The sequence below is a fragment of the Neovison vison genome, chromosome 9 (assembly GCF_020171115.1).
Source record: "Neovison vison isolate M4711 chromosome 9, ASM_NN_V1, whole genome shotgun sequence".
Classification (NCBI taxonomy): Eukaryota; Metazoa; Chordata; class Mammalia; order Carnivora; family Mustelidae; genus Neogale; species Neogale vison.
Window position 1 is genome coordinate 55,811,526 of NC_058099.1, and position 21,795 is coordinate 55,833,320.

Consider the following 21,795-nt stretch of genomic DNA (forward strand, 5'->3'; position numbering starts at 1 on the left):
AATCAAGCTGAGGTGTTCTCTTTCTAGAAAATGTATATAGAGAGAAAATTTAAATATCTATAAATATACATTGATGGAAACTTTGCTTTGATTGAAAGCAGAGCATGAATTTCAGAAGTCTCTTACGTAAATAAAGCCTTACTATTCAGGTTATTTCATTTCTTTTTTTTTTCATTTTCCTTCAATCATATAAACAAAATCTTTTGTCAAATGTCATTTCTGCCAGCTTACACTAATCAAATGAATAATTGATCCTTATGTTACACCACAGGGAGTTTCTTTCTTGGCTTGTGGTTTTTTTTTACAATATAATTGAGGATTTTGTGAGGCAATTGAATCCACTATTTGCTGCCTTGTCTATCATGTTAGCTATTTTATGTAAATTTATTTACTGGGGAGTTGTAAATGGCACCCTGCTGTCTTCATGAAGGAAAAAAAAATAGCTTTTTTACATTCACAGCAGAGAGCAGAAATCAAAACATGGATGAATAAAGAAAGGAGGATGCTTTAAAAGTACTATATTAGAAAAGATACCTGTTTAAAATTTCAGCTTCTGACTTCTTTCTAGCGGAGAACTATTGTCTTCTTTATTTACCATAATCACCTGCATTAACATCTCAGAATTTTTGCCTAGATTCATATTTTGAAAAGATAGATGTGTGGTAGTAACAGTAGTAACTTTGATGCAGGCAGGCTTGGTCTGAGGACCAAGTGGTTCCCACAAGACCAGGCAAGAGGATCCTTGGCATTATGCAGAATAGAAATCAAATGTGAGCCAGCAAAGGTGTATGCAAAGTTCGTTAAATAGCTTAAGTGACAGATAAAGAATAGTAGATAGAATGTCTTGGAGATTCCTAAAGGAAAGAATGAGTCTCTGTTGCTTAGGGTTAGAGGTTTGTATTAAAAGGGGGTTCAGAGATGTTTCCTTCAGGAATTTGGGGTAGGCTCTGAGTAAAGGCAAATGTCAAGTGAACAGTAGGTGTTATTCCATGAATATTGATTAGTGTTGATAATCAACACTAGTGTCAACTAAAGTTTGTATGAAGCTAATATCCTGGAGCATGTTTAGGATCCAGCTTTTCTTAGATATTATCAGGTATTTGGGGCCTAGGATTCAACTCAGAGTAATTGGCTTCCTGTTTCCCCTTGAAGTGGGAACATAGCTTCTTTGGCTCATTCAGAGGCACTATATAAAACATGGGTAAATATATAGAACATGAACAGAAAGACAGCAGAGATGGTGATTGTAAAGTTTCGCAGGCGAGGTAAACACAACACCAGGCAAGGTGGGCACAAGGCAAGATTTATTAAAGGCATCTCTGGCGAAGTTTCAGGGCTCTGGAGAAGGGGAGCCAGGAAAGTTGTGCCGGGAGGAGGTGGGCACCCTCGGGTGAGGTTCCTTGACTCTGGAAAGGGGAGTGGAGGAAGTCGCAGTGGGAGAGAGTTGGTGGGGGTCTTTTATTGGGCCAAGGCAGGGCACGGGCTCACATCCATATTTGGTGATTGGAAGGTATGGGTTGAGGACACCTGATACTCCTTTTTCCTGCATAGGTATCGGGTTACCTATGGAGATCTGACCTGGGCGTACACTCTTTTGGTGGGAGAGTCTAGGGTTAAGGAAGGGGGTGGGGAGGGGTTTGGAAGATGGTGGCCCCCGGCAGTCATTTCTATTGTTCCTCCTGCATTCCCGGAACGGCCAACCCAACAGTGATGTTCTAAAATGGAGTCTTTTGAGCTTTCCTACATCAACTTGAGCTCAGAGTGCCTTAGATAATCCCAGAAGCATTTGAGAAGAAATACTGGTTGGATAGTGGGAAAATTGTTCAAGGGAAGGAACCTTCTGAGTATATTCTCTCAGTAATTTTAGCATAAATCTATGGATATAATTATAAACATCATTGCTATTTTTGTATTTGTCTTTCCATATATAGAAGCCTGTTTTCTCTTGTCCATAAATCAGATTATATTTATTTCTCTTGTTATTACTCCTTGCTAGCTTTTCTTAAAATTATCTAACCAAAGGAAACATTTAAGATGACATTATATACCCATAAGAAGAGCTTGTGAAATGAAGCATCATTAGGTTATCTTTCTTAGTGAAAACAAGTCTTATATAAATTACTTTGTGAAAAAATATATATATTTCAAAGTATAATTCCATTTTTAAAATATTCAAGAACAAATTTAAAAAATATATCAGGAGGAATACTTGGGTGGCTCAGTCGGTTAAGCATATGTCTCTTGGTTTGGGCTCAGGTCATGATCTCATGGTTTGTGAGATCCAGCCCTGTGCTGGGCTCCGTGCTCAGCAGGAGTCTGCTTGGATGTTCTCTCCCTCTGTCCCTTCCCCTATACACACTCTCTCTCTCTCTCTCTCAAATAAATAAGTAAATCAGGAAACTGCCACACTCTATTTCAAATTACCTGTAACCTTGGACATTCTCACCAACCATGTATGAGAGTTTCAGTTTCTCTACCACCTTTTTAACACTTCGTATCATCAGTTTTACTATTTTTTTATTTTTAAATTATTCTAATCAGTAGACAGTGGTATCTCACTTTTATTTCAATTTGCATTTCCCCAATAATTGATGATGTTGAGTGTATTTTCATACGTTTACTTGACACCCATAAGGTGTATGGTTTATTTCAAAATGTCTCTTCATTTTTTGTAATTTATCAGTTTATATCATCTTATTTTTCATTTTAACAGTTATTTATATACTCTGGACTTATATCTTATGTCATAAATGTGATTTATATATATTTTTTCTCATTTTTCACCTTATCTACTCATTTTCTTAACAATGTAGCAATGCATAAGTTTTTTCTTAATTTTGATAAGGTTTAAATTATTTTTTTTTTTGCTTTTGTGTATCCTGGTTTTGGTGACATAATCTTTGCTGAATCTAAAGGTATTCATATTTTATTTTATGTTCCATTATAGAAGTTGTATTAACTTCTGAATCAAGGTCCAAGTTTTGCCATTAGAGGTTTAATTGTTTCTATACCTTTTTTTGAAAAGAATACACTTTCCTTATTGAATCTAGCCAACTTCATACCTTCATTACAAATCAGGGGCTTACATTTGGCCTCTAATCAGATTCATTTACCTAAATTTCAGTACTTTCACTCAGAGGTGGATTGTTTCACTTTTTAAAAAATGTTGATAGTTACATTAGCTATGTTAAGAGATAAACTGAGGCATATTAAAAATTTTAAGAGCTTATTTGAACAAAAATGAATTGGAATCAGGTAGTACCAAACCAGAAGTAGTTAGGAGTGGTCCACTGCAAGGGGGTGGAGAATGACTTTTGTGGAGAAGAGGCAAAAACAAAGCAAGGAAATCATCTGATTGGCTGTGGCTTAAAGCCTAGTTAGCTGTTTGTGATTGATTGTCCTTAGCTTTCAATTCATATCCCAGAGGCACTTACATGCTTGGATTTTGATTTGCTTGCATAGGCTGCTATAGCCACCTCAGTCTAATGGCTTCCATGTTTAATTAATTTAGCACCTACCTCAAGATCAAAGGAATTAATACATGCAAAAACTTCTGATCAGGGGCTAGCATGTAATGAATGCACTTTATGTGTTAGTTTGTCTATCATAATATCTGACCTCAAATCAGCAGCCTGTTTCTCCATCTCTCCTTTATGCTCTGGAATTCCCATAGGACTATTTATTAGACAATTAAGGGACAAGTATATAAGTAATCATATATGAAAAACAAATTATTAGGAAAATAAATTACTAACATTTATTTTTAATTGGAAATTTGTAAGCAGAGGCTCCCTGTACTATTTCTCAGAAAACAAGAGTTTCTCAGAGTACAGTTTAGGAAATGCTCTTCTAGATGTTATGGTACATAAAATAATCAGCTTCAAAAGTTTGCTATATATAGGGACGGGTGGGTGGCTCAGTTGGTTGGGCAGCTGCCTTCAGCTCAGGTCATGATCCCAGTGTCCTGGGATTGAGGCCCACATTGGGCTCCTTGCTCAGCAGGGAGCCTGCTTCTCCTTCTGCCTCTGCTTGCCTGTGCTCACTTTCTCGCTCTCCCTCTCTCTGACAAATAAATAAATAAAATCTTAAAAAAAAAAAAAGTTTGCTATATAGCAAAAAAAAAAAAAAAAGAGAGAGAGAGAGAAATAAAGATATAGGCCTCATTCCTTTTCTTTTTTTTTTTTTTTTTTCGTCTTTAGAAAGTGTTTCTTTGGGGACACACAGGTTTGTCATTCAGTTGCATCTGGAGAAATCCCAGTTCTAAACATAACTTGAATTTGCCTTTGAATATAAAAGGGCTGTGTAATTTACATTTTTCTATATTTCTGTGTTTCTAAGCACACAGGTTTCTATTCATCAAAGTAGGATAATTTTTCATATTGACCATAGCAAAAAACAAGTGTCGCTTCTTCCGTTGCTTCTATTATTACCTGTCTCTAATCTCTCTTCAGCACAACCCTCAAGCATTATCAGCCTTAGAAGAGAATAAATTGAAAAATCAAAGGGTGATTTTTAAATCTGTGCACAGCTGCTCTAAAAACCAAATTCCAACAAGGGGCCTCCCTGTACTTTTTTTTCTCTGTCATGAGGTTTGGCGATAAAAGCATGCCTGTGAGGGACAAAGGGACTCAATCTCTCAGTGAGAAGAGCTCTCTATTCAGATCAAACCAGACCTCTGGGTGATTGACAGGGGTTTCAACCTCCCCTCTGTTTTCAGGCAACCAGCACACCCAGATGTAGTCCCTCTGTCCCTTGTAGATTTTCTGGGCAACGCTTCCTTGACAAGGATTTTTAGGACACATCTTTGAGTCCACAGTTTGGTATGTAATGCTTAAAGTCTTGGTAAAAAAACGATACTGCTAATAACTATTCTCCTTCATTATTCTAGAAAATTCACTTAGGAATAGTTAAAAACAAACATGCATCATCTTCCATTATTTTTGTTAAGAATTTTCTTATTTTCTTATTAAAAATTTTCACATATGTGTATGTGAGAAAACATTTAAACCATTTAAAAACAGCATATCTGTGAATACTGTATTCTAATATTCATGGTTCTGTTACGACAAAGATCAGTGAGAGAATGCTCTAGAATATGGAATTAGTAACTCAGGTTTGAAAAGTTTAAAATTATTTATATAGTCTCTTACAAGGTGTATTGACCTTTATTTATTGTGATATAGAAAAGCACCTTAAGTTGTACCCAGTATAAATGAACCAGATGCCACTTAGAAATAGAGAACTTGTGAAAGGAAGTGCACTCTGGAAGATGGGGGCGTTAAGAGCATTATTGAAGATTAAACATGTAATACAAGGTTTGTGTGGGTTTGTTTGTTTTCGGAAACTTTAGATTATTTTTGAAGGAAAACACCACAAGCAAGTGTTGTGCCCAAATTTCGAGATCCCCCCAAAGATGACCACCAGAGTCCAGAGTCAAAGCCAAACAGCAAGGGTTGTTTATTACGAGTTCGAACCCGGACCTCTGTGCACTCGTTGCCAGTGATGCTAAGAGGTCCCGAGCTCAGGATCACAACACTTTTTATACACTATTTTTGGGGAGGCAGGGACTTAGCATACATCATAGTATCTTGTAACAAATCACCACATACCGCGGGAAAATCAAAAAGGAACTCTATAATATGACTGGCACGCTACAGAGCGGGAAAAGGCTGGGAACGGATTATTGGTTAGGGCAAAGGGCTCTTCAAACATTCTTCAAATTGCTGAGTTGGCGCCGCTAGGGTATGTGTCACCTCAGGACTGACCGGGGTCTTCCTGTCAAGCCGCGGGGCACCAGATGGTTGTTATCTCTGGGCCCAGAGCTGGATGGGGGGTCCAGGAGCAGTCATTCTGTTACGTCCAATTCCGGGTGGGGGGTTCTCTGGCGTCAGATGGCTGTTATCTCTTGGCCCAGAGCCAGGGGAGGGGTCCGGGGGCAGCCATTCTGTCAGGTTCAATTCTGGGAGGGGGATGTGTGGTTACAGAGTGTTTATAGAAAGTCTGCTGGTATTTTGCTATCTCCTCATGGGTTAGTAACCTAAGGTACAGAAGCAGAAATAGCGGTAATGGTTATAATTTAGGCATCTCATTCCCCTCTTTCAGTTGGACATGTTATACTCAATCTTGACTTTACACGCCTGATTCTGCTACCTTTGGATCAATAGGTTGGACGGCATCACCCTGGCGTCATCCTGGCAGTTAATCAAGATTTAGGTTTAGAGGAAATTTAACTTTATTTACATTTCCTTCTGCCTCAGCTTCCTTCCGTTTTATGGTGCGACCTTGGGCCTTGAGGAACTGAGCCCTTTGTCTCTGGAAATTGGGCCATTTGAAGAGATAGCCCTTTTTGTTGTAAATCATCAGGACATTGGCAAACCAAGGGAGATTTCTGTCTTGCAGGATTGTGATCTCTGCAAGTTAACTATTTGTTTTTCTTTAACATCTGGTCCCTGTGGCACCATCGCCTAACCGCCATGGTGGTATATGATTAAGTTGCTTTTTCAGGTTTTATCTACTTTTTCTTATCTCAAGTTACATGCGCCCTGTGGACTGGTTAGGGACGCTCAGTAAAATGGCTTCCCGACCTTTAGGATGGCCATTCTTATGCTAACCCACTCTTACAGTGCAAGGTGCCAGCTTTTGCTTTGTCAAGATGGCTGTACTTATGTCAGGGCTAGACTGGAGGTGGGTACAGCCTTGTTTTTCTTTGCCTTCACACCTGGAGCTGCTTTCTGGGGAAACCAGGGAAGGGGAGCAGGGACAGTAAATAGGTCCTTACATTACCCCCCTTTGTTATTTTGCATTTGCTTATACCTCCCGCCTATATCTTAACAACAAGGGCAACCATGAATTTAATGAACTTATTGTTTTGAGTCTTAGTTTCAGTCCAGGATCAGGAGGGTCCATCGGCAGTGGCATCCACCTCTGGGGGGCGTTCTCATCCTCGGCTCAGTTGATGTGACCTGCTTGAATCCAGGCCCTGATATCTTCTACTTTTATTGTTCTGGGGGTGGTCAGGGTGACAGTAAACAGTCCCTTCCAGCAGGGCTCCAGGTTTCCCACTTGGTATCCAAACCAAATCTGCGGGTTGGAAGTTTGGCTCCACCTCTGTCTCCGTCCCAGTGTGGGCAGTCCAGATCCCTGCATGGGCTTTTTTTTTTTTTTTTTCACGACAGACTGTAATGCCCGCAGTGACTGGAGTACAGACTGATGAGTCATTTCTGCTATAGCAACCTCTTGTAATCGAGGGCAAAGGGGTGGGGGTCTTTTGAACATAATTTTAAATGGGGTAACCTTATTTAAGTAGGGTGTACATCATGCCCTGAGGAGGGTGAAGGGAAGGAAATCTACCCATCCACTGCCAGCCTCCAGAATTAACTCTGCCAAGGTCTCTTTGATGAGAGTCCGCTTCATCCTTTTTATTTGCCCAGAGCTCCAGGGCAGGTAGGCACAATGTAGTTTCTAATTAGTGCCTATAGCTTTGGCCAATACCTGTGAGACTGAACTTACAAATGCAGGGTCATTGTCTGACCTGATCGCCAGAGGTAACCCAAACCTCTAGTTTTTTTCCACATTTACCACCTAACATTGGGTACATCTGTCAACCACATCCTGAGCAATACACCCTAATTTAGAAACCTGGAACTTGCCCATAAGCTCTTTAAGCTTGTATGCCCCCACATGAGTGCCCTGATGAATTTGGCTTACTAATTTTTCCTAGTATTGAGGAAGAATTAACTTTCCTGTTCTAGTCTTAGCCCAATTGCCCTTTATATGCTAATTTAGTCCATTTCTGTAAATATACCTGCATCTTTGACCAGGGGGTCTGTGGCAGCAATTATGAGGAGGCAAGGGGGAGCCCAGCCGCTACTAGATCTAGTCTCTTACTAAGATAGGTTATTGGCCTGTGCCAAGGCCTCAGAGTCTGAGTCAAAACTTCTTCAGTTACCCCTGTCTTTCCATCCATATACAAGTGGAAGGGCTTGGTAACATCTGGGATGGCCAGTGCTGGGGCACACAGTAAGGCTGTTTGTAATTCCCATGATGCTCCTTTTACCTTAGCCATCCACTCTACCCTAGTGAGTCCTCCCTTAGCCAGTTCGTATAGAGGTCATGCCATCTCCACGAACTGCGGTATCCACAGCCTGCAGTAGCCCACCATCCCAAGAAACTCCCTCACGGAGATCAAAGCCTAAATAAGTGGCATGGCTCTGTCAGAGCTGTGTTTCCATTGCTGACATCTGATAATTTTTTCCTGCAGAGTCTGTAAGAGAGCTCTTGTCCCCTGCAAGCATGACCATAGTCCTCAGCAGCTATTTCTATTATTCCCACTAACTCAGTCAGATTCTTCCTTTTAAATCTTTCAATTTTCTGAAGTTTCCTCCTTATATCTGGGGCTGACTGACTGGCAAAAGCAAGATTGTTTATGTGTAATGTCTCCGAAGTTTACCTTAGGCTGTCTAGTTTAGGTAAACAACCATTTGAAAACAATCAACTTTAAGGTTTAACACCCATAAAGGTGTGTTATTAAAACATAATTTTTCTCTCTAAAATAACCCTCATTTCCAGAGATAGCCAAATCAGGACTAGGTCATTTGAAAAACAAGTCCAGTTTTAACAAACTTGGCCTAATTATTTACATAAGTTCAACAAGAACGGTAAGTAATCCTATAGATCTTTTAGAATCTGCTTTGCTGGAACTTTTTGTAAGGAATCTCTAGGTTGAACTTTTAGTAGCCTCTCCGGGCCAGAAGCCAAGCCATGTATTTGCCATCAGACAAGCCTGTAATACCTGTCGACTTGGGCGAATCCCTCTTCCTGAGGCTCTGCACCAAGGAGTGACATTCTTTACTCACCTGGTGAGGCTGCTGGGAACTCTGTAAGCAAGGTATCAGGCCAACAGTTCCAAAAGGCTTTACGGCTCCAGGTTTCATAAAGTCAACCTTTGTTCCTTTAAGCTGTCTGGTCATATCTGAGTCTTTTCAAATATGACATCCCAGTCAAAGCCTTGGTAAAATAACCAGTTTCCAATGCTGTCTTGTTATAAGGAGAACAGATTCTTATTGAACTTATGCAAATGACTGATTGTCATGGAAGAAAGAATACTTACTGAGACCTTTTGGCTTCAGAGGGTTCATTTAGAGAGAAAAGTTGAATGCCTTGATTCATTTACAAATGAGCACTTTTACATCTCTATGACTTACAGATAACTTAGGAAAAAGTTTCCTTAGTCTGGAGGAGCAAACATTAGAGAACCAGCAATGTTTAAAATAAGACAAAACATTAAGAGAAACAACACTATAATCTTTCAGTTTATCTAGTCCCATGTTATTAATTCTGGTTTAGTCTGAATGTAGCCCTTACTTCTGTAAATTTTTACCCCTTTCAGTTCCCAGGATTTTAACATATCAAAGACCTTTATTTGTTCCAAAATTCTTCCCATATGAATTTCCTTTAAGGTGGAATTCATCTTACAAGAGAATCAAAACAATTACAAACGACAAAACTCAGAATAGATATGGTTAAATATCAAGTGATGACTCTTATCAAAACATTGAACTCTAGTAAATGTATTGATTGAACCTCTAGAGTAGCTATAGCATTTACCCAAATCTAACCCAAGGTTTATCATTGGTTTAAATCTTGTCAACAATTGCTAAAACCTTAGAAAGTTTTAAAACACCTGCCTAAATATAATTAGGGATGTTAAACACCTGATAAAACAAAACATAGAAACTGGGTTTTCTGGGCAGGCAAAGAGAAAACCATTTACATTTTCTTAACAGCAGATCAATTAATCTAAGAAAACTTTGTCCTTTTAAACAGAGAGAAAACCAGCCTTTCTATACCAGTGTCTTTCTTTCCTTTTTTAGCGTGCAGTCTTAAGATAAGAGTCTTCTAGGTTTCCCTCCCATCATGCATGACATTGCAAACAAAGGGAAGGGGATCTTTCAGATGCTGTCCTGCTCGCGTCCCTCGCGGGAACTTAGGAGTGTCTAGCTAAGATCCGTCCGTATAAACCCTGGACCAGGCTACTCCATGGAGTAGATGACCGTGATGTCATATGACGCCCGGCGGGACTCAGGGTGCAGCCCACTCAGACTCCGTAGCCGAAGCGGTGGAGCCATACAGACACATGTACATAGTCAGGGACTCTTCAGATTCAAACAGGTTGGACATCCTCCCCTTTGGGTATCCCTGGCTAATGGGAGGCGATCAGTGTTCCCTTCCATTCTTCAGATTGGGTCTGGTTCTGAGTGGCCTTGGGGCTGTTTTTCTCTCTTTTTACATATAGAGTTGCTTTTCTCATTTTCATCAATTTTAATTACACTTAACAGAATTTTGTACTCTCAGAAATACCTTAACCTCTAGTGATGGCTAAGTATTAACAAATTGTGAACAGTTAAAACAATTCTTTAGATGGCAAATTTATCAATCAGTTAAGCACAAAACATGTTTACCAACAGATTTCAAAAGCACAAACCTAGTTCCAGCAACCAGCGCTCTAGCATTTTATCCCATTTGGTTAAAACCCATTCATTTTAATCTTAGTCTGTCCTGACCATCCTAAATTCCATTCCAAAGATTTCCCTCCACGAACCTTCTGCAATTTTCTTTTGCATTCAGGTTTTGTCCCAAGTCATTTTCTTCCAAACAACCATCTCATTTAGGACAAAATTACCTTTTATCTTTAATAAAATGCGTTTTCATTCCTTAAATCTTTCTTACATATCATCTATTTTTTCACAGAGTTGCTTCCTTTATTTGTCATCCAAGCAAAACTTTAAAGTTTCAGGTTACCAAAGACTTTGAAAGCTACTTCAGCAATTACCCATTAAAACTTTGAAACAGACAATTAACCATCAGTTTAGTCATTTCATTGCTAGCAGATTTTAACAAATAACACGAGCTTATTTGACCTTTAGTAAACTTTGATAGAATAAAAGCTTCACATTTACTGCTGTAACTTCAAAGACATGTCTGTCTTAATTAAACAAACAAACATAACTTAGTTCCAATACTGATTTACATTTCACCTAGACCCACTCCATTTTGAATGTTTACCTGAGACACAGATTGGAAGATCTGGAGTGGGGGGTGTTAGGTCCAGGGGCTGCTCTTCTTGCTCCTTGATAGTGAAGAGAGAAGGAGCCGTGGTGCATGATCTAGAGGCTGCACACACATTGGTGCAGAAGCACGAGAAGGGAGAGACAGAAGAAACCAAGTGCTGCCAGAAGGCAGAGAAAGAATTCCCGGTTTTAGAGCTTATCAACTCCAACAATGGAGCAGACACCATGTTTTCCTATCAGCCAGAGTGGGGAAGGGGTTAAGCAGTCCAAGTCAGGCCAGAGAAGACAGGGAAACTTCCCCGAAACAAGGGGAGTTTTGGCAGCTGCTTGGGATTATTCCCTATGATCTCTGTCCTGAGTTAGACCAAACCCATTTGGCTCCAGTTGTAGCCATTAACACAGGAAATGAGTTCCGCAGTCAAGCCGCCCCACCGCTACCCAGATGGGCTGAATAAACAGCCGTAGACCGGGGTCCAGAGGACGTCTCCCACTGGCCCACTGGCAGCCCTATAGCGCGTCCGCCAGGACTATTTGTCAGTTCCAACCTCAGACTTCCGGAAACAGCTTCAGATTACAGATCCAAGAATGACAGACAATACAGAGACAGAGACAAAGACAGAGCCGGCTCACTTACTGATTGGTTTTCAGCGACCTGTTGACAAGGCGTCTGATGGGTCTGGGGGAGATATCCGGGATGAGCCCCCATATGTTGTGCCCAAATTTCGAGACCCCCCCCAAAGACGACCACCAGAGTCCAGAGTCAAAGCCAAACAGCAAGGGTCGTTAATTACGATTTCGAACCTGGACCTCTGCGCACTCGTTGCCAGTGACGCTAAGAGGTCCTGAGCTCAGGATCATAACACTTTTTATACACTATTTTTGGGGAGGCAGGGACTTAGCATACATCATAGTATCTTGTAACAAATCACCACATACCGCGGGAAAATCAAAAAGGAACTCTATAATATGACTGGCGGGCTACAGAGCGGGAAGAGGCTGGGAACGGATTATTGGTTAGGGCAAAGGGCTCTTCAAACCAAGGGTCATTCTTCAAACTGCTGAGTTGGTGCCGCTAGGGTATGTGTCACCTCAGGACTGACCAGGGTCTTTCTGTCAAGCCGCGGAGCACCAGATGGTTGTTATCTCTCGGCCCAGAGCTGGATGGGAGGTCCAGGAGCAGTCATTCTGTTACGTCCAATTCCGGGTGGGGGTTTCTCTGGCGTCAGATGGCTGTTATCTCTTGGCCCAGAGCCGAGGGTGGGGTCCGGGGTCAGCCATTCTGTCAGGTTCAATTCTGGGAGGGCGATGTGTGGTTACAGAGTGTCTATAGAAAGTCTGCTGGTATTTTGCTATCTCCTCATGGGTTAGTAACCTAAGGTACAGAAGCAGAAATAGCGGTAATGGTTATAATTTAGGCATCTCAGCAAGAATGAATAAATAGCTCAAAGCAATTTTTAAAGACCTCTTTATTGAGGTATAATTAACATACAAAAAGCTGTACATATTTAATAAATACAACTTGGAGAGGTTAGAGCAAGTTACACATCTGCAGGACCATCACCACAATCTATGCCATAAACGTATCCATCAACTCCTAAAGTTGCCTCCCACCCTCCAAGCAATTTTTAGACACACACTGTGTATTTTATATATTCTCTTTTCTTGCATATGGACATGTATGCACACAGTGCACAACCATTACGTGGATCTATAAGGTAATTTATCTTCCTGATGTCCCTTTTAAACCAAGGGACAAAAGTCAAGATGAATGCTTTCAAAAGGTGCCTTAATGGGTTAATATATCAATATTCACTTTCATTAATTATATGTGTTTCATAAACTCTGACTGTGATGATGACACAAACGGAAGGTTAACATTGTTTTTTGTGAAAACAAAAGCAAAAACATCTATTTATATTATGTTGTGTTTTGAATTGTGTCCTTTAAAATGATATATTGAAGTACTAATCCCTGAACTTATGAAAATGACTTTACTTGGAAACAGGGCATTTGCAGAAGTAATCAAAGAGGAGGCCATGCTGGATTAGTGTGGGTCATAAATCCAATCATTATTATCCTTGTAAGAGGAGACACACGTATGAAAACAAATAGAGATTGGAGTGATATGTCTCCCAGTAATGTCAACTGTTGCCAGCAACTACCAGAACCTAGGAGAAATCCATGCAACAGATTCTCAGAGCGAATACCTTGATTTCAATTTCTGGTCCCCGGAACTGTGAAAGAATAGATTTCCATTATGTTAAACTACCTAGTTTTAGGATATTGTTACAGATACCCTTGGAAACTAATATGCTGCTTTTTAACTGATATACTATAGAAGCAGAATCTATACAACATAATTAAGAAAATTTAAAAAAACTGAAATTACAAGGTCCAGAAGGAACTGTAACTTTTACCTGTCCAGAATGTCTTTCATAACATGAAACTTTCCTTAGCTTTATATATTTTATATGTTTACCACATTTTAGTAGTTGTTTATTAAAAATTCCTTTGCACTTTATTGATTTTTATATCACAATAAAATGGCTTTCCCATTATTAAATATAATTAACTTAAATACTTTTACTTTTTCATTTTTATATTTAAATATTACAGTTCTTCTGTTCCTCCCCTCCCTTCCTCCTTTTCTTCTTTCCTCCCTTCCTTCCTGTAGTGTAATAAGAAAAGCTGAGCTTTATGCTTCAAACAACCAAGTCTCAACTGAACAAAAAGTCTCTATTACCTATAGTATTTCATCTTTTCTCAAATAACTTGAACTGCGACCTTTATTACATATTACATTGTATATGACAATGACTTTCTTTTGTGCTTTCTACTCTGTTTCATTGATTTTCCTCTTAATTACTGACTGTCAGCTGTTGACAGTCTTTTGGTTCAGATTCTCTCTAAGAAGTGTAATATTTCAAATAAAACTTAGAATTACTTTTTAAAAAGCCATTGTCATTTAACTTTAATAATATATTTAGCTTATATAGTCAGGAAGCTAAAAATAATAACAGTTATTAGAAGATATTTCAGTATATGTGTTCTAAAATATGTATGATCTATATATCTTGTTCTAAGGAGGGAAAAATTTAATATAGCATATTATTTTTACCTATATAATTTTATTCCAATCTTGCTCTTTGGTTAACTGAATCCATATGATATATGCTATTTTTCTTTATGGGTACATAATCCATCTGTACCTACTTCAATCATATCAACAGAATCTTGCAACTCTATACACAAATGAGCTATGATAATTAACAAATGTGTTTTTCCCTCAAAACTATCTACATAATTGCCATCATAAATTTTGTAAAAATTAAAATAGTTTACTGATTTTAACTGCTTTTCTAATTTAGTTAAGGTATACTCTTTCTGTCTTTCCAATTTTATCTTTTTATTGTTCTTCATTTTGCTTCTTTTTCTTGGAACAATGCAACAATAAATATGAATTTATTTAAGTACTTTGTAATTGATAAGTTTACAAAGTAGGATAGTTGAATAATCTCTTTTTGAAATATATTTCAATTTGTAAGATATTGCAATGTAACTATACTTCACTTTTGATTATTCTTTAAATCAAGCATCGATCAAATTTTCATTTTTTTTTTTTTAATTTGACAGGGATCACAAGTAGGCAGAGAGGCAGGCAGAGAGAGAGGAGGAAGCAAGGTCTCCACGGAGCAGAGAGCTCAATGCGGGGCTCGATCCCAGGACCCTGGGATCATGACCTGAGCTGAAGCAGAGGCCTAACCCACTGAGCCACCCCGGTGCCCCAATTTTTATCAATTTTTCAATATTTTCCTTTTTGTAATATCAATTCATGTCTGCCATTTATTATATTCATTATTAATTTCTCTTATAAATTTCTAATAAGAACTTTGGATAGAAATCTTATTTGTTGCAATATTTTTATTCTGTTATTGTTTATTGATAGTATTTATATCTATTCTCATCAAATATCTATTTTTTAATAGTTTCTTGATTTTTATTCTTAAAAATAAATTTCTATACTCAAGTAATTCATATAGTGTCTTAGATTTCCTTGTGACATTTTCATGTTTTTAAAAAATACACTTAAATTTTTTCTTTATCTGGATTTTAGTTTTTACAATGATGAAGTCTGGAAATTCATTTTTCTCTCTCTCTGTTGAATACAATGTGTTTGCTACCATTTATAAATCTAAGATTTTTCCATTTTCAACTCTCAAACTTTTGCAAAACCTATAGCCTATTTGGCCCAGGTTTTATACAGTCCTGAATTAGTGCCCTGGATTCATCCTCAAAGAACAAGGGAATAAAAACGGGGGAGAAACACTCCAGCCTTCCTGCAATCAGATGTGGAGTTGTCTATTCCTTTCCATTCAGCCAAGTGAATGGACCCCCCATACCCACAAACAGAAATCATACACATGTATCTTCTTATGAATACTTTATTCTACCTTTCTTCATTATCCTTCTTACTTCACTTTTGCTTGCTAAAATCATCTCCCAAATAAAGTACTAACACTCAAATCTTTCTCTCAGGTTTATATACAAGTGAATAAAACTAGAACAATCTTTAAGATCATTTTATTTAATTCCATGAAAAACTCAAGATTCTGTTGGGATTCTACCAAATACTTATATTAATTGAGAACTTGTATTTTTAGGATGATATCCAAGGATTTTCTGTAAATAACTTTGCATTTATTTTTAGATTTTTTTAAAATCTGTTAATGGTTTTATAATAGTTTCATGTCGATGTCTTTTCTGAGTATTTCTTCTTGAGTTTTTCTGAAGTATTTTATTGTATTTTATTGTAGCCAGTGTAATATTTTTGCTCATTTCACTGCTTATAAACCCTAGCTTTGGAATTTTCTAGGTTTTCATCTTTTCATTTAGCAAATCAAGGAGATTTTATATTTTCTGAAGCTGATGTAAGTCACTTTGTTTTCACCTTATATTTGCCAAATTCTCCAAGGAAATGTAAAATCATAAATGTGATATTAGGCATCCTTGTCTAGATAATTGTTTAAATCAAAGCAATTCATTGTATCACCTTTTTTTTTTTTTTTCCAGATATATTTCCACTTTTTACATAGGCTTTCTTTTGGGTTATTGATACCAGTCTTTATTATACCTGCTTTCTGGTCCAGTGATACTTAAGGATTTATATTAGGCTACTCTGTTGAATTTTATCAAATGCTCTTGCAGCATCTACTGATAAGATGCAATTATTTTTTTCCTCTCTTTTATTGTTGATGTAATTAATTTACTAAGAGGCAACTGACTTATTAAGAATATTGGTATGCTTTTCTCAAAGACTGCATAAAATACCAGATAGGGCCATACACCATAAAGTTTGGGTACTCTTTTAAAGGTTATAATTTATGTTATTTTTTTTTTTTTAATTTTATGTATTTATTTGACACACAGAGAGAGAGATAGCAAGAGAGGGAATACAAGCAGGGGGAGAGTTGGAGAGAAAGAAACAGGCTTCCTGCTGAGCAGGGAGCCCTACCCAGGGCTTAATCCCAGGACTCTGGGATAGGACCTGAGCTGAAGGCAGATACTTAATGACTGAGCCACCCAGGCACCTCTGTAGTTTATATTCTACACTAGAAAACTATATAGGGAGTTATTTATCCCATGGCTAGTGTGTATGGACCTGAGAGCCAACCAATGGAAGTAGAAATGGCTCCTTTCGCCATTATATCTAATGACCCATTTCTACATTTTCTTCTTCTCCTAAATTTATAGACTTTGTTCATCCAGAGGCCTTTACACTCAGGAATTGTTTCCACTAGAAGACACAACATTGATTCCAAGAGAACTAGATATTGAGGTCATCTCCCCCAAAATATAAATTCCTCATGTCATTCAACAAAAGAGAACAATGGAGGTTACTGCATTTTCTGAGATAATTATTATCAAGGCAGGTGAGATTGGGCACTAAAAATGTATCTGGAATTTGAAAACCATTAGGGTAACTCTAAGTACTGTCACACGCAGTGGTAAAAATTAATAAATTAATTATAGTAGTTCATCTAAGCTACACCTTAAACACTCAGATATTTCCTATATAATAGTTTGAGTTACTCCATTAAATAAAAATCACTGATTGAAAGAGCTATTTTGGAATTTAGGGCAAATGAAATAAGCAGTAAAATACCATTATAAATAAGATTATGACAAAGTACAAAAATAGAGAATATAATAATTATCCATATTTTTGACCTTACTGGGTCTCTGTGTATGTTTTGTATATAAAGCAATTATTTTTTTCCTGTTTTTTCTTTTTCCAGTTATTTTATATAAAGACTGTTATTAGTGACTAATTATATAATTTATCCTTTAAGTTATAGAATACGTAGGGGGAGATTGTAGTTAACCAGAGGTAGAATAACTCTCATATGCAGAAAGAACTATGAAGAATGATATAACTTTATTTATTTTGTGGAGAGATTGAGCAATTTTTTTTTTTTTTTTTTTAGCAAAAGATGCATTGTTACAGTTTTTATTGTGTTAAAATTTAAGGATAATTAGATGGGTGTATTTAAATGTTGAGTAGACAACAGTTATAGTGTATTGTATATAATCAGTTGACATTTGGTATCCATTTCTACTTTGTTCCAGTGAGCTTTCATGAAGAGTAGAGGTTGGAATATGTAAATCCAAATGTCTCATCCTCCTTTACAACATATTTCGATGTAAATAAGTTACCATTAAATGCATTCACTTGCAAAATTTATGCAACAAGCTTTGCTTTGTGCTTCTTTGTCTATCTCTGTTCTTGCAAAATGTTGGGGAAACTTGATTATTGGGATAACTTTTCAGTGGCAACTACCACCAGACCCAAAGATCATATCCCCTAAATCAGGTACCCAAGGCAAAAGCATCATGCATACCCTCTTGAATTCCATGTTATCCAACCCTTTACCTTCAATCTACTTGCCAGAATAAAATATCATATTCTTAAACATGCAAAAAGTTATTTTTGTTTCTGTTTGATTGCTTGCTTTTGCAATGATACAGACTTATTGGAGATAGGAAAAGGAAAAAAAAATCAATTGGGGAAAAGGAAGATTAAAAAATACAAATGTTAACAAAATGTTTTAACCCATAAAGGGAGACATAGAAAAGGAATTGAATAGTCATGAAAAGAAAATCATGTACCTTATGAGGGGAAATGGTTGGAATGTTGCTTATAGATATGTCTAATTAAGAGTGCTGGAGAAAAGATAGGATAGAATTTAAAAACTGGCAAATCTCTTCATTGGGAGAGTGGAGTAATTATCACTCATTTTTAGTCATTTATATTTTTGTCTTAAGGTTTAGTTGTTTCTGGCACTTCATCTCCCAGGTCACTTATTTGAATCTCAGTAGAGATTATTTAGATCTGTATCTTTGCTACTAAAATATTATATTTAGGAACACATTTTTTTTTTAACTCTTTGAGTTTTTTAATATTGGATTTATTTAAGTAAATGCATTGGATTCATTTGGTCTGCTCTTTTTCTCTCTAAGGTAAGTGAAAGCTAAACGAAAAGTAACAAAGTGAGATTTGAATATTAAGATTCACTTGTAGCAAGATGTTAGTCCATCTCATACTAAAAGGCAGTTTATGCATTAATATACAAACCCTTCCTTTTTTTAAAAGCATTTACTTTTTTTTTTTTAAGATTTTATTTATTTATTTGATGGGGAGGGAGAGCAAGTGAGCACAAGCTAGGGGAGCAGCAGAGGGAGAGGGAGAAGCAGGTTTCCCACTGAGCAGGGAGCTTGATTCAGGGCTTCATCCCAGGACCCTGGGATCATGACCTGAGCCAAAGGCAGGTGCTTAACCAACTGAGCCACCCAGGTGCCCCTAGAGTATTTGCTTAAAAAAAAAAAAAAAAAGTAATTGTAATTTTTTTCTCTGCCCCTTTGAAATATAGATCATTTAAAATTCTCCTTCTAGTTTTATAACCCAGGATTGCCTTTCTCAAGTCCTAAGAGCCATATTTTTGAAATATAATAATCAAAGAAGATAATGCCCCTACTTCAAGGTCTGTATGGGAGGGTAGGATGCTAACTTCATTGATACTTTGCTACAAATAACCTCCAGTTGTGAAGATATTCCTTTGTTTTTGGGAAAGGGCAATTGGCAAACACAAGTGGCTTATGATCCTCCTGCTGCAGCTATTAAAAATATTACAGCACTTTGTTTCATTAGAGTTGAACTCATCTTGTGTTCTGGATTCTCTGCCCTATTATATACTCTTAAAGTCTTCTTTGCTTCCCTTTTTGCTTTGACAGAGTTCATTTTTGAACAGATATTAATGATAATTATTAACAGATACTAATGCTGATATTAATGCTAATTGATTTATTAACAGATATTAATGCTATATTAATTAACATATCAACAGAGGGGTCATAGGCCTTCTATTCCTAAACAATATGGAAATGAGTAAAAAAAAATCATTTTAATTCTTCCTTCTATGCTTTGTTTATTCCTGGAAAAATACTGAAAGGTTTTATTTGTTTGCTTTCCCAATATTTACTTTATTTATTTATTTATTTATTTATTTATTTATTTATTTATTTTTAGTGCACTGAATAAACTGGTCTTGATAAAACACAAGTTAAAGCAAATTTATTCTGTAAGGGCCTACTTAGCCAGAGAGACTCCATCTCGCTAAATAGCCATTTTGTTGTTTATGCAGTAAACTTAGATTTACCCTGCCCCCTTCCCCACCAGAGGAACTTACTTAGAAACAAGTCTGGGAAACCAGTAAAATGTGCTGACCAGCCCCTGATAACAGAGCCCATATACCAGGACGTGTCAGGTCAGGGGGAGATAACAGAGCCCAGATGCAAGGACAAGTCAGTCCAGGTGGAGACATTCAATAAGTAAAACACACATACTATCTCCCTGACTACCAAAGAATGTGAGCCCCGCCTTTTGGGTGCCTTTTGGGTGCCAATTCTGACCAAGGTGATAGGCTACTTTGAGTAGCTACTATAGGGTGAATTGTAATTCAATTGGCCAACTGTGTATAACTGTGCAGCATGGCTGTGCAGCTTTCTCTGTGTGTTACAATCTCATTGGCCACCTGTGTGTGGCCAGGCTCAGCCACATGGTCTTTGTTCTATAAAATTTGGTCTGTAAGGCAGGGAGGGGTCGCCCTCTCTGTAAGAGGCAGCCCCAACTGGTCAGTTTGATTTTCGATGCTTGGCACAAAATAAAGCTTTGCTTTGCCTTTGCTTTGTATCAGTCTCGTCCTTTTGTCCATGGACCCTTCAATTCAGTGTTACAGCTGATCCTTTTAACTTGCTTCTTTGAGTTGCCCTCCCCTTTTTTTCTTTTAAACATCTGGATGAAATCTTGGGCTTATGCAGTAAGTCTCAGGTAATAAACAAACCCAGCTTACTCTCAAAATCCTTTACTCTCACATCTCACCCAAGTTGATGCTACTTTAGGCTAGAAGGTGGTGAATGCAGAAGAAGGGATGACCTGCCTCTTTTGCCCTCTTTCCTTCCTTTCTTCCTGCAAACTGTTGTTTGTAGTTCTCTGGGGTTAGGTGTAATGAGAAAGGGTTTTTACAACCAGATGAGATATAATCCAGCAGATCATGGGCACCAAAGATAGTGCTTTCTCTTATAGGGTACTTTCTTTGGTTTCTCATAAATGTCTTCTCTGGGCACTTTGGACTATAGTTCCCTTATGTGAGCAATGCCTCCTCATTTTTAGCTTATGACCTCCTCCTCCTTGTCTCTGTATTCTAGTGGTCTACTCCTCTAAATACATTTCTTCTAATACATTCTTCTAAATACATTTCTACTCCTCTAAATACATTTCTAAGGGTGGATCCTTGTGAAAAAACTCATATCCAGATCCCTTCTTCAGTGACTGAATCAAGTTCACGGAAGTGTGCAAGTGTCTTCTCTTGACCAAACTTGAAACATGTAGGCAGCTCTCAAGGTAGATCCCTTTCTCTTTCTGCCAGCCAGCATCTTGATTTTAATCATTTGTTTGTAAATTAAGAGCAATCCCTAAATGCCAAAAAGACTTATGCCAAATAGCCTATGCGCTTCTCTTAGTGTCAAAGTCACTGAAATTAAAGGAGGCAAGAAGCAGCCTCAGTCTTTTGCAAGGATCCAACCTCCCTGGTATCTGCTAATACCCTATGAAGACATTTTTATTCTGCAGCCCTCCCAGTTTCTTCAGTAACCCTGTGAGGGCTCTAATCTTTCTTAATTAAAATTGTCTATGTGAGTTAGTTAAGAGTGTCAAAACCTGTCTCATAGTATCTTAGCATAGTTTAAATGACAACTGGAAATTTTTTTCCTGTGTAATTTAGGCCAGGTATCTGGTTTTACAATATTAAATTATAGAAGAATGCAACTATTTCTCAGGTTTAAGCTTGCCATTGATACCCCAGACCAAAAATTACAATGAATATCCTCTTACAATTTTTTGCCAGTGAAAATATGGATTTTGGTGAGTAAATTGATAGATAGATGATATTCTGGTATCTTTAAATTTTCTTGCCAATTTTATTAACTTAGCAACAAGATGTAAATCTCTTTCTTTACTATTTTATGACAATTTATATTGCCATTTTCCCTAATTTTTATGTATGCTGCATTATTTCACTAAGGAAAACATGTACTTATACATGTTCCTTCCATCACTGAATATCCACTTGTTTTTTATATATTAGGTGTTTATAATGTTAATGAACACTGC